The sequence below is a fragment of the Strongylocentrotus purpuratus genome, unplaced genomic scaffold (genome assembly GCF_000002235.5).
Source record: "Strongylocentrotus purpuratus isolate Spur 01 unplaced genomic scaffold, Spur_5.0 spur5_scaffold_10, whole genome shotgun sequence".
NCBI lineage: Eukaryota > Metazoa > Echinodermata > Echinoidea > Camarodonta > Strongylocentrotidae > Strongylocentrotus > Strongylocentrotus purpuratus.
In genome coordinates, this window is record NW_022145595.1 from 14,296,152 (window position 1) to 14,309,748 (window position 13,597).

Genomic DNA, 13,597 nt, shown 5'->3' on the forward strand with positions numbered 1-13,597 from the left:
TTTTGGCATGTTGGTGATTAGTCAGTTGGTGTCTATTGTTGCCAAAATACTTAACGTCACGTGTTATATCTCTCTTTTTTTCTTTTTTTTTAATGTTTATTTTTTTTTATAAATATTTATCTATCGAAAAATAATATCGTAAGCAAAACATTCATGGGCTTTGTTAGTGTTTCTTAACAGTGCAGATTATTTGTTATATCACATACACACCATACATACGTAGACCTATGTATATAAGATAGTACCTACACAAGCCTCTAGAAAGTCTATATTCAATAATCTATTCTATTCTTGTCCAAAATAAAGTTTTGTTTTAAAGAGTATTTTGTTAAAATACAGCTTCCGATGTTCACTTCTTTATTAAACCATTCATGTTGGGTTTGTTACATTACTCATGTTTATATATTTTATTTATTATTATTATTATTATTATTGTTATAATCGTCATTACTATCATTATCATTATTATTTATCATTGTTGTTGCTTTTTCTTATTTTCCTTTCTTATTACATCATGTTATTATATTTCTAATGTACTGAGTGTAATTTAGCATATTTATAATAGTTTTACTGTTTATTGTTCTCTATACAAGGGAGCATGGGTGTCGATCCCGGGGGGATGGGGGGATATATCCCCCCCCCCCCAATATTTCAGGTGGGGGGGGGTGGCCTGTACAATCATCCCCCCAATAATTCACCATAAAAAATTTAAAAAAAAATGAAGAGAAAAATTAATGATGAGAGTCCGATGAGAGTAGTTAATGGTTATTACTCGCAAGATGACCATCAATATGACCATCAATATACACATTTTGCTATCTCATTTTCATAATACATACATACATCATCATCATCATCATCATCATCTGGTACAGGAAGAAGGCGTTGGCCTGTAATTCCCGGTCACTGCTTCTAGGTTTAGCCTGTTAGATTTATTACTGAGTGTATGCGCATGCACAGGAGTGGAGTCATGGGAGATCAAAACAATACTCCCACCAATGCTTATCTATGTGTCTTTTGAATTTGTCCGTTGTTGCCAAGTAAATAAGACAACCGTATATGAGACAACAATAAATTGAATTCTCGCTCATACGGCTTCATCAGGAATTGATGAATTTATTTGTTCAATCAACAGCATCATAGAAATGCAGTGCGCCAAATGCAAAGACGCAGCATCAAAAGCAACGAGCTAAATGTTAAGCGCGAAGCACAAAAGTAGCAATCTGCAATGCACACCAGACAATCCTGGACAGTGTAAACATAGATGAACTCTGTGATGATTTCGTGATGAGATCGGAGACAAGGAGAAAGATTTTCGGACATTAGTATGACTTATAAAATAGTTCACTAGTTGTTATGTTGTTTCCGTTCACCCTTTTTAAAATTCACGTCATTGTATCTTTATTTTTATTTTTTTCACTCATTTTATTTCCTGATATTTCCTAAAACATTTTTAATTTTTGGAGAAAGATTATTATGTCACAACTTATTTGTGACACAACTTATTTTCAGTGGGGAAACTGAATTCAGACAAGGATTAATATAGAGAACAGTACAACGAATCGTCTTCTTTCTCTAATAATTTAGCGAACAGGGTAAAGCTGTTAAGGGGGGAACTGAATTCAGACGTGGATTAAGGGTAATAATCAAATGAAACGTCAAAGTAAACGATACAACTAATCGTCTTCTTTTGCTAATAATTTAATGAAACGTGAAAGCTTCCGCGCTACGCGCGGAATGGGCGAAAATGAATACAGACAAGGATTAAGAGTAATAATTTATTGAAACATTAAAGCTTAAAGTAGGGGGGAAACCGAATTCATGAAGGACACGATACAACAAATCGTCTTCTTTATCTAATAATGTTGTAAAATGTGAAAGCTTCCGCGCTTCGCGCAGGAATGGGCAAAAATGAATTCAGACAAGGATTAAGAGTCGAGAATGGTACATAGAATCGTCTTCTTTCTTTAATTATCTAATGAAACGTCAGAGCTTCCGCGTTACGCGCGGGGAAGGGGAACTTGATTCAAACATTGATGATTAAGAGTCGAGAATGGTACATCGAATCGTCTTCTTTCTCTAATAATTTAGCGAACTGTAAAGCTGTTAAGGGGGCAACTGAATTCAGACGTGGATTAAGGGTAATAATCAAATGAAACGTCAAAGTAAACGATACAACTAATCGTCTTCTTTTGCTAATAATGTAATGAAACGTGAAGCTTAAAGTAGGGGGAAACCGAATTCATGAAGGACACGATACAACAAATCGTCTTCTTTATCTAATAATGTAATAAAATGTGGAAGCTTCCGCGCTTCGCGCAGGAATGGGCAAAAATGAATTCAGACAAGGATTAAGAGTAATAATTTATTGAAACATTAAAGCTTCCGCGCTTCGCGCGGTAGGGGGGAAACCGAATTCATGAAGGACACGATACAACAAATCGTCTTCTTTCTCTAATAATGTAATAAAATGTGAAAGCTTCCGCGCTTCGCGCAGGAATGGGCAAAAATGAATTCAGACAAGGATTAAGAGTCGAGAATGGTACATAGAATCGTCTTCTTTCTTTAATTATCTAATGAAACGTCAGAGCTTCCGCGCTACGCGCGGGGAAGGGGAACTTGATTCAAACATTGATGATTAAGAGTCGAGAATGGTACATCGAATCGTCTTCTTTCTTTAATAATCTAATGAAACGTCAGAGCTTCCGCGCTACGCGCGGGGAAGGGGAACTTGATTCAAACAAGGATTAAGAGTCGAGAATGGTACATCGAATCGTCTTTCTTTAATAATTTAATGAAACGACAGAGCTTCCGCGCTACGCGCGGGGGAAGGGGAACTTGATTCAAACACAGATTAAGAGTCGAGAATGGTACATCGAATCGTCTTCTTTCTTTAATAATCTAATGAAACGTCAGAGCTACCGCGCTACGCGTGGAGGAAGGGGAATTTGATTCAAACAAGGATTAAGAGTCGAGAACGGTTCAACGAATCGTCTTCTTTCTCTAATAATTTAGTGAAACGTCAAAGCTTCCGCGCTTTGCGCGGGGGGCGGGGGGACTCCCCCTCCCTGCACCCAACCCCCTAGGAACCGCGCTTCGCGTGCTCACTACCGCCCCCCTGAAATTAAATCCTGGCTACGCGCTTGGGAGGGGTACAACTTTCCACACGCTTCTACCACTTTGGTTGCTTTGATCCAGTGCCGAAAATATTTTGGCACCTATCATCCCCCCAACCACGGATACAAATCGACACCCTTGCACCGGGGAGGTATTACTTCCAGATAGGATACCGTTTCGTTCGGTTTCGTTCTGAGAACGAACCGTACATTAAACCATGGACCTACTACAAATGGACTTTCGACGAAGCAGTCCCTTTGATCATGGTGATTAAACAGCTTTTTGTATACTGGACTCACTCTTTTTAAAGTATTATTTCTGTTAAAAACATAGCCCTTTCTATAACATAGTTAGGGCAATATACTAAAAAGTGTTTTACTGTCTCTATTTCATGGCATCTATTACAAAAACAAGTAGCATGAATTCTCAAAGCTTTTTGAAAAAGTATATTACAGAGAAAAAGAAAGAAAGAGAGAGAGAAAAAAAGTGACCTGCCAATGTCACAAATGATGTATCAAAATATGCTCATCTGACCGTAATTAAATACCTAAAACCCCCGAGCTTCCGGTGGCTCTGCCCCCCTGGACCCCACCAAGGGCCCTAATTAGGCGGGGCTTTGGACAGGGGCGTCGCTAGACCTTTTTCAGTGGGGGGTGTAGAGACCACCGATTGCCGACAAAACTAGCCACCAATTACCGAACAAAATTAATGTCCCAATGTCTACAAATTTAACCCTGGCCAGTGGATGCTCATCTGACCGTAATTGAATACCTAAAACCCCTGAGCTTCCGGGGGCTCTGCTCCCGGAATCTCCGCCAATTAGCGCCAATATGCTTATCTGACCGTAATTTAATGCCTAAAAAACCCTGAGCTTCTGGGGGCTCAGCCCCTTGACCCCCTGCCTGGGCTCAGGCCCTGGACCACAAGCCAATAATTTACGCTCTACCTGATCGTTAATACTCCACTTTGCATGTAACGTGTAAGAGTGGTGGTGATGCAGATTTTTCTTCTGCCCCTCCACCCTTCCAAACGTTTTTGCTCATTACGTCACTGTCCCTGGAAGGTGAGCCCCCTGGAATGTTTGCCCCCCGCCCCCCCCCCCCCCCCAATCCCAAACTGCTCTCGGCGCGCCTGTCATCATGTTATATAAAAGAGGACTTAAAACAGTTCTTGAGTATTGGATCCGATAGGAATGCATGGGAATGTGGTTGGGTGGCTCTCGTCGACTGGGTGAGCCGGAAGATGAGCGTGATTGTTAGTCTGTCATTTTCTCTACGCTCTTGAAGAGTGGTCCAATCAAGTTCTTTCAACATACTGCTGACACTTGATGTATTATCAGGGACGGATTTTCGGGAGCACACTAACATGTGGTTATCTCATCAAATCAGCTCTCAATTGGCATAAGAAAAAGGGGACCACGGGAGACCAATGGTCACCGATTAGGCATTATTTGCTGGTCGAGTTGTCCAGGGTATTGGGTCGGGTTTTTTAGGGTCGGGCTGTCTTTGGGTCTTGGGTCGGGTTGTCCGGACCCTATTGCATATGCAATAGGGTCCGGACAACCCGACCCAAGAAATAATACTTTAAAAAGAGTGAGTCCAGTATGGTGGCCCTGAAGGGACATCGCGAATAGACTAAATCGTGAAAAATTGGCGATAAAATTCACGATATCGTCAATTTTATCGTGAATAATTGACGATAAAATTCACGAAATTGACGATATCGTCAATTTCGTCGTGAAAAATTGGCGATAAAATTCACGATATCGTGAACTTTATCGTGAAAAGTTCACAATAAAGTTCACGATTAAATATATATTATATATATATATAATATATATTATATATATATAAAATATATATTATATATATATAAAATATATATTATATATCATATTATATAATGTATATTTTATCGTGAACTTTATTGTGAACTTTTTTCTCCTGGCTGGGGCAGTACTCTGACACGTGACTGAAGAATAGTACAAGTTGCCGATTAAACAGGCGCGTAGCCAGGGGGCGGTGGGGGCGGTCGCCCCCCCCCCCCCCCCCAAAAAAAAAAAAAAAAAAACGCCGACCAAAAAAAAAAAGAGAGAAAAAAAAGAAGAAAGGAAGAGGACGTAGGAAGAAAAAGTATTAAGAGTCGAGAACGGTGCAACGAATCGTCTTCTTTCTCTAACAATTTAATGAAACGTCTAAGCTTCCGCGCTTCGCGCGGGAGGGGAGGGGGAACTGAATTCAGATAAGGATTGAGAGTCGAGAACGGTACAACAAATCGTCTTCTTTCTCTAATAATTTATGAAACGTCAAAGCTTCCGCGGGAGGGGAGAGGGGGGGGGGGACCGAATTCAGACAAGGATTAAGAGTCGATCGAGATTGGTACAACGAATCTTCTTCTTTCTTTAGTAATCTAATAAAACTTCAGAGCTTCCGCGCTACAGCTTCCGCGGAGGAAGGGGAACTTATTACAAAAAAAGGATTAAGAGTCGAGGACGGTACAACGAATCGTCTTCTTTCTCTAATGAAACGTCAAAAGAAACTGAATTTAGACAAGGATTAAGAGTCGAGAATGGTACAACGAATCGGCTTTTTTCTTTAATAATCTAATAAAACTTCAGAGCTTCCGCGCTACGCGCGGAGGCAGTGGAACTTGATTCAAACAAAGATTAAGAGTCGAGAACGGTCCAACGAATCGTCTTTTTTCTCTTATAATTTGATGAAACCTCAAAGCTTTCGCGCTTCGCGCGGGAGGGGGGAAACTCCCCCCTCCCCCCTAGGGAGCGCGCTACGCGCGCTCTGTAAACGTACAATAACGTACAATAATAGTGTTTCAATACACAGAATCCTAACTGCATACATTAGTTGTTGCCACGTTGGACAAACATTATGGCTTAACCTACCTAGCAACACTTAATATATGCAGTTGCATTCTGACTATTGAAATACTACTATTCCTATCAGGTGAATGAAATAATTTGTATTGAGGCACTTCACAAAGACCTATGCATTAAATTTGGTTACATTAAGAAAATGGCCTATTGTTGAGGGTAGAATGAGGAACTGTATATTTTGTCCTCTTTCTTTGTCTGTCATGTAATTCATAGTGTTACTTCCTGCATGCATGTATATCGTCGAGTGCAATCTAAAAGATTCCTAATTGTAGTCAACATGGGAAGTTGAGTACGTTGACACGCATGATCAGTCGGCGTACGTCGTGTTCTCGTCTACTCATTCTAAAAGTCCCTAATAACTATCGGCAACTTGTACTATTCTTCAGTCACGTGTCAGAGTACTGCCCCAGCCAGGAGAAAAAAGTTCACGATAAAGTTCACGATAAAATATACATTATATAATATAATATATAATATATATATAATATATATTTTATATATATATAATATATATTTTATATATATATAATATATATTTTATCGTGAACTTTATTGTGAACTTTTCACGATAAAGTTCACGATATCGTGAATTTTATCGCCAATTTTTCACGACGAAATTGACGATATCGTCAATTTCGTGAATTTTATCGTCAATTATTCACGATAAAATTGACGATATCGTGAATTTTATCGCCAATTTTTCACGATTTAGTCTATTCGCGATGTCCCTTCAGTATGGTGGCCCTGAAGGGACATCGCGAATAGACTAAATCGTGAAAAATTGGCGATAAAATTCACGATATCGTCAATTTTATCGTGAATAATTGACGATAAAATTCACGATATCTATATTACGATAAATATATATTATATATATATATAAAATATATGTTATATATATATAAAATATATATTATATATATATAAAATATATATTATATATATAAAATATATATTATATATATATAAAATATATTATATATATATAAAATATATATTATATATATATTATATATTATATTATATAATGTATATTTTATCGTGAACTTTATCGTGAACTTTTTTCTCCTGGCTGGGGCAGTACTCTGACACGTGACTGAAGAATAGTACAAGTTGCCGATAGTCATTAGGGACTTTTAGAATGAGTAGACGAGAACACGACGTACGCCGACTGATCATGCGTGTCAACGTACTCAACTTCCCATGTTGACTACAATTAGGAATCTTTTAGATTGCACTCGACGATATACATGCATGCAGGAAGTAACACTATGAATTACATGACAGACAAAGAAAGAGGACAAAATATACAGTTCCTCATTCTACCCTCAACAATAGGCCATTTTCTTAATGTAACCAAATTTAATGCATAGGTCTTTGTGAAGTGCCTCAATACAAACTATTTCATTCACCTGATAAGAATAATAGTATTTCATTAGACAGAATCCTAACTGCATACATTAGTTGTTGCCACGTTGGACAAACATTATGGCTTAACCTACCTACCAGGGTTAGTTCCCCCATCTCCTGATTCCGTCGACGAGAAATTAATTTACCGGACCAAGCAGCGGCGTTACACGGCTCTATAATCGTATTGAGACACATTGACATCATGGGGAGCCTGAAATATGAATGAGCAAGGCAAACTGATTACAGAAAGTATGGGAGACCGAGAGGGACATTTAACCTCTTCTTTTTACGCTCTCGTTTCCCCTTCGAACTCTTCCCCCACGAACTCTTCCCCCACCCCTTGCCATTCGACTCGGAAGGGGGAGGGTGCACATTTCATTCGTATTTACGCTACTGGGAGACAGCTTTAAAAATGTTTTCATATTTTTTGTTGTTGTTCATTATGGGGGCAGGGATAGGCAACTGCCACGCCCATGCCTTTCTCAGAAATCGATGCAAAATATAATGTCTTATAACATGACTTGTAATGAATATAACTGTGTTTTGTTTCTTTTCGTTTTCATACAGCGAATTTGATGGGAGGGCCCACGATAAGGACTGGATTACGCACGAAACAGAATTGGGAGACGTCCTGGAATAGCCTTCGAGGAATCGATGTACTATACCGCCGGATACGACAGTCCTTTCAAACTATGGCACCGGCACAATGAGGTCTGGCTTCTCCCAAAAAAGTCAGAAGATTCACCAGATACAAATGCAATTGAGTCTTAAGTATTTATTTTGAAGATGATATTGAAACAATAAGCCTAGAACTTACCGATTCAACACGATGCGTCATTTTCCTAACGTAGAACTGCGTCATTTTTCTAAAACGTAGGATTGCGTCATTTTCCGAACGTAGGCTTGCGTCAGCGACATAATGCCCCATGTTTGATCGACAAAAAAAGGATTGCAGAACAATGCACACGTTGAATGGTATAACTGCTGGCGTATGGGCCAATAGCGTTCAAATGCTTAATCAGCACAAGTAATAACGTAGTCGCCTTGTTTGGCAACGGACTTTGCGCTCAGGCGCGTACGCAGGGGGGGGGGGGGGGGGGGGGGTAAACCCCCCCCCCCCCTTTTTTGTGGATTTTTTTTTTTTATAATAATAAAAAAAAATTAAAAAATTATGCCAATGGCTGACCTAAAAAAAAAGGTGACCTTACCCTTCCCCCCCCCCACCCCTTACGGAGCAAAATGTCAAATTTTCAAATTTCGAGACCAAAAAAAAAGAAAGAAAAAGTGTCCTCTTACCCCCCCCCCCCTCCCCCCCCCCCTCCGTTTATTCAGCGGCGAAATTTTTGGCCCGATTTCAAAATGTTAAACCCCCCGCCCCCCCTTGAAAAAAATCCTGCGTACGCCACTGTTTGCGCTATTGAACATGATGAACATACCCGAAATGCCATAATAATTTTATTAGACAAGGAGCCTTCAACATAAAAAAAATGTGTTTAAAAACAAATCCAAACCATGTGAAGATATTAATTTTAAAGAATTTTCAGGTTTCCTTAACCAAATATTCTTTTTCCAAAATAATTTTTGAATTGATGTGCTGCGATTATTATGCGTACCGTTGTGTTATGTTGCTCACCTTCGCCAAGATCTAGATAATCAAGTTGGCTCTTAAAATTCAGTGTCAAAATTGATATTCTTTATGTAAATCATTTAGGCTCCAAACACGTAGCTGTAAAGACCAAATACATTCATTTACCGGTATCTTTTTTGTTTGTATTTAATGGATATTTTCAGTTGGAATTACGACATCAATGTGCCTTGTAATAAATCTTTTTGTAATTGATATTGTGATGTTAGCCGGTTAGTATTTTATGTTGTGTGTATTTGGTTATTATGAACTTGCTAACATAAAGATGCCAAAAAAGGAATGTTTCTTTGCTGAGCTTCAGCATGATTGGAAAAAACTAATTATATAAAGGTCACCAACAGGGAAAGAAAATAGATGAGCACTTTAGAGACTGATGTCCTTTCTATTGAGAGGTGGCTACTATAGTGCACTGATGAGGCACGAGAAAATGAAAACAAATGGGGAAAGAGGGTTGGGTGTGCGTATGTGAGTGGAGTGAAAGGCTTGAGGGAGAGAAAGAATTAGGAAATCTATAATAAATAGCTGGACCTGAAGGAGTAAGGACAAGAAGGGGATAGAGGGTGGATATATTAAAGACAGAGAGAGAGAGAGAGACAGAGAAGGGGAAGGAAAGAGAGAGAAAGAGAAGGGGGCGAAAGAGAGAGAAAAGTCGGGTGAAAAGGGGGGAAAGACAAGGAAATGGCGCTAAGTGACAGTCACGACGAATAAGGGAAAAACTGTAATCGGGAGATTTGGGGTCATTCCAGAAGGCTTGGGAAACTTTATTGAATAGAGGGGGCCGGGCTGGCCACATAAAATCTCGAGCCGCGGATTCAAAGTTAAACGTTAAAAACAGCCCCTGCGCTACAAAGGTCATCACTCTTTAGTGAAAAGGGCACAACCTTTTGGATGTCTTTTAAATAGAAGCTATAGACTCAACAGTAAAATTTTAAATTAACGGTAGGGCCGCTTCACAACTCTTATTTTGCCCTTCATTTGGATTCAGCTCATACCAACTCGCTTGTGCTTGTATTTGAACTCAATGCATGTTGTTAGTAATCCTGGACAGGGGCGGCGATCCTGGGCCCGATAGGGGGACACGTCCCCTGGAAAATTAGAAATATAGCTAAAAAGGAATATAGCGGAAAGAACCTACATATTGGGCTTAGGGATTTTCTAGAATGCATAATTTCAGCATTCAACATTGCAAAATCTCGCTTGATCGCTACGCCCCGGCCCTCGACCGATAAAACAAAACTATGATATGACGCTCCCGGCCGTAATTTATCCATGGTTGGTGTGATAGATCTTTTTTTTCCCCTTTCAATTTCTGCTAACCTAATTGTGTGCAATTACAATCATGATTGTTTCATTTTCTTTCTCTAATAATTTAAGAAGCGTCAAAGCTTACGCGCTATGCGCGGGCGGGGAAAAACTGAATTCAGACAAGGATTAAGACTAGTCGACAATGGCCCCAAAGAATCGTCTTCTTTCCCTAATAATTTAATGAAACGTCAAAGCTTCCGCGCTTCGCGCGGGAGGGGGGGGGGGAACTCAATTCAGACAAGGATTAAGAGTCGAGAACAGTACAACGAATCGTCTTCTTTCTCTAATAATTTAATGAAACGTCAAAGCTTCCGCGCTTCGCGGGGGGGGGGGGGAACTCAATTCAGACAAGGATAAAGAGTCGAGAACGGTACAACGAATCGTCTTCTTTCTCTAATAATTAATGAAAGGTCAAAGCTTCTGCGCTTTGCGCGGGCGGGAGGAAACTGAATTCAGACAAGGATTAAGAGTCGAGAATGGTACAACGAATCGTCTTCTTTCTCTAATAATTTAATGAAATGTCAAAGCTTTCTCCGCGCTTCGCGCTTAATGGGGGGAGGGGGAGGGGGGGGGGGCAGCGAGCTGCCCGAATACGAATTGATATCTTTTTTCTCGTTTTGGTGATATGAACTTTCAGTATGAACTCATTTGCATACAGTCAATCAGAGCACGCATGGTGTGCGTGCATAGGCATAGGCTTGCAAATGTTTCATTTTAGTTGTAACATCTCTACCTTTAGCAAATTTATTACAGCTTAGACGTTTCCTTAAATCATTAGAGAAAGTAGACGATTCGTTGTACCGTTTACAACTTTTAATCCTGGTCTGAATTCAGTTTCCCCCTTCCTGACTGTATAACTTAAGTGGAGAGTCTTTCTTATTTAACTTCATACCAAATATTAATGTTATAAGGTTCTTTTTATATCTGCTTAAGTTAAAAATAGACTAAATTTTTAAGTTAGAGAGTAAAGTAGACTCTAGGCCTAGACCTCTAAAGTTTTACTTTTATTTTTTCATTAATTTACTATTTAGCTAATTGTAAATTTGATTTAGAGTCTAGAACTCTAGTTACTCTAGATCATCATTTCAAAATTATCAATTTATGTCAGCGACTACTCATTAATCTAGAATCTAGAGGTGAGTAGATCAGGAGCTAGACCAGACTGAAACCTTTCTTGTAATGCGTGCCTGGGGTTTAAGAAACTTCAGGGCTCCAAGCCCAAGGCCAACATCAACATGGCCAAGGGCAAAGGGAGTTATGAAAATTATCATCATGCTCAGCTGAGATGACCTGGGATGTAGCCCCTCCTGATTAACTGTTAGAGAATTCAATGATTTGCCTTTCAAGCAAAGAAGGACATGAATGAACATTTAATTAAAAATTGAAAATTAGATACGGTCCTGCCCTGAAAATGAATAGATGGCACCATCCGAAAAAAGGAATACTTTTGTTTTGAGACTAAAGTAATCATGAGTAGTCTACCTTTTTGGAAACAATGTCCACATGTTAGCTTATTTTCTCTCATTATCTGTACTCTGTGTCTATTATAATAAAGGCAGCACTTTAGTACCCTTGGTCCCTCACCCTATACGCAAATTATTTTAAACAATTGTTCTTGATACCAGCAAATGTTGCCCAACTCCACTTCGTATTTTAAAGAATTTTCCAAGCAAGGACCATACCAGATGATGTACATGTCTCACTACCTACACTTCAGTGGTAATGAAATTATGATGATGTTTTTGCTTTCACTTAGTTTCAGATGCAGTAGATACAGGTAATGGAGGTAATGGAGGTGCGCGCTTGACAGGCGACTCTCTCTACCTCTCTCTCTTACTTTAAGTTACTTGTGTTCTATGTTACTGTTAGCCAATAATTTTGTTAATATATGTATCTGTATATGGCATGGAAGCTGCTAGACAACTGCTGAGTGATATAGATTTGTAATGTTCTCAGAATTTGTATTTTTACCTGTGCTTCACACTTTACAAAAACTGTAGGTGAGTTTTTACATGATGCCATACTGTGTGACCTGAGTATGTTGCTGTACAGTGTAGTTGACTATTCAAAGTCACCTATCCATGTCATTGTTTTCTTTTGATATTCATGAATGAGCTCTAGTATAACAATGGAGATAGTTTATGTCACCTTTGTTCTGATTGCTGCATTGACCAGTACATATGTTGCAAATTGCCATGTAGTGGTAAAGTATAGAAATTGTAGTCTAATGTCACCATCTAAGGTGAAAGTCATTGGATCGTGTATCTTGTATTATTCCAATACTGATGCAACTTTTAGATTACAACTACTTATGTCGGGTGATGTCAGTCCCAATCCTGGACCCGTTACATCTGAGGAGTATAGACAAACACTCCCAGCTGGAAGAACTTTAGTACATAATGTAAATGATAAATCTTACACTAGACTTGATCTTTTGCAATTAAATGCTTTGCCCATTAACCAACAATGGCATTTCCTTCATCCCGATGTTATGAGAAAAATCATTAGCCTAGGAATAAGTCGTAACCCCAAACTCAGAAAGAGAGCCCATAGGTGTAAACGGGGAGGCCGAAAAAAACAACATAAAATCCATGTGCTTGTTTCTCAGTTTGGTCTAAACGACAAAACTTGTGTTAGAGGAATCAATCACAATAACTTAATTGTTATTAATACCAATACCGAAAAGATATATGGGTCTTGTTTAAAGATGTGTTTGTGGAATGCTCACTCTATATGTAACAAGACCTTCCTACTCCATGATTACATTTCTGAACATGATATTGATGTTTATAACTGAGACGTGGCTTAGAGCAGAAGATCCAGTCGTCATCGCCGAATGCTCTCCACCTGGGTACACGTTTATGAATGTTCCAAGGCCGACCGATCATCATGGAGGCATTGCAGTCATTTTCAAGTCTCCACTTCAACTACATCTGAAGGTTTGTGAATCTGTGACTTTCTCCACTTTTGAACTCGCACACGTTGTTAGTAATGCAGGTTCGATTCATTTCCTGGTAGTTTATCGACCCCCACCTTTCTTCACGAAATCGGTTTCGTACTGCAGACTTTCTTCAAGAACTTGATGATCTTACCGCTGAGATATCACGGCTATCTGGACGAGTTCTTCTCCTAGGAGACTTTAACATCCATGTCGATATGCCTTCAAAGTCTGAGGTAGCCCAGTTCCTTTCCATCATAGAATCAGCAAACCTGTCTCAACACGTCCATGA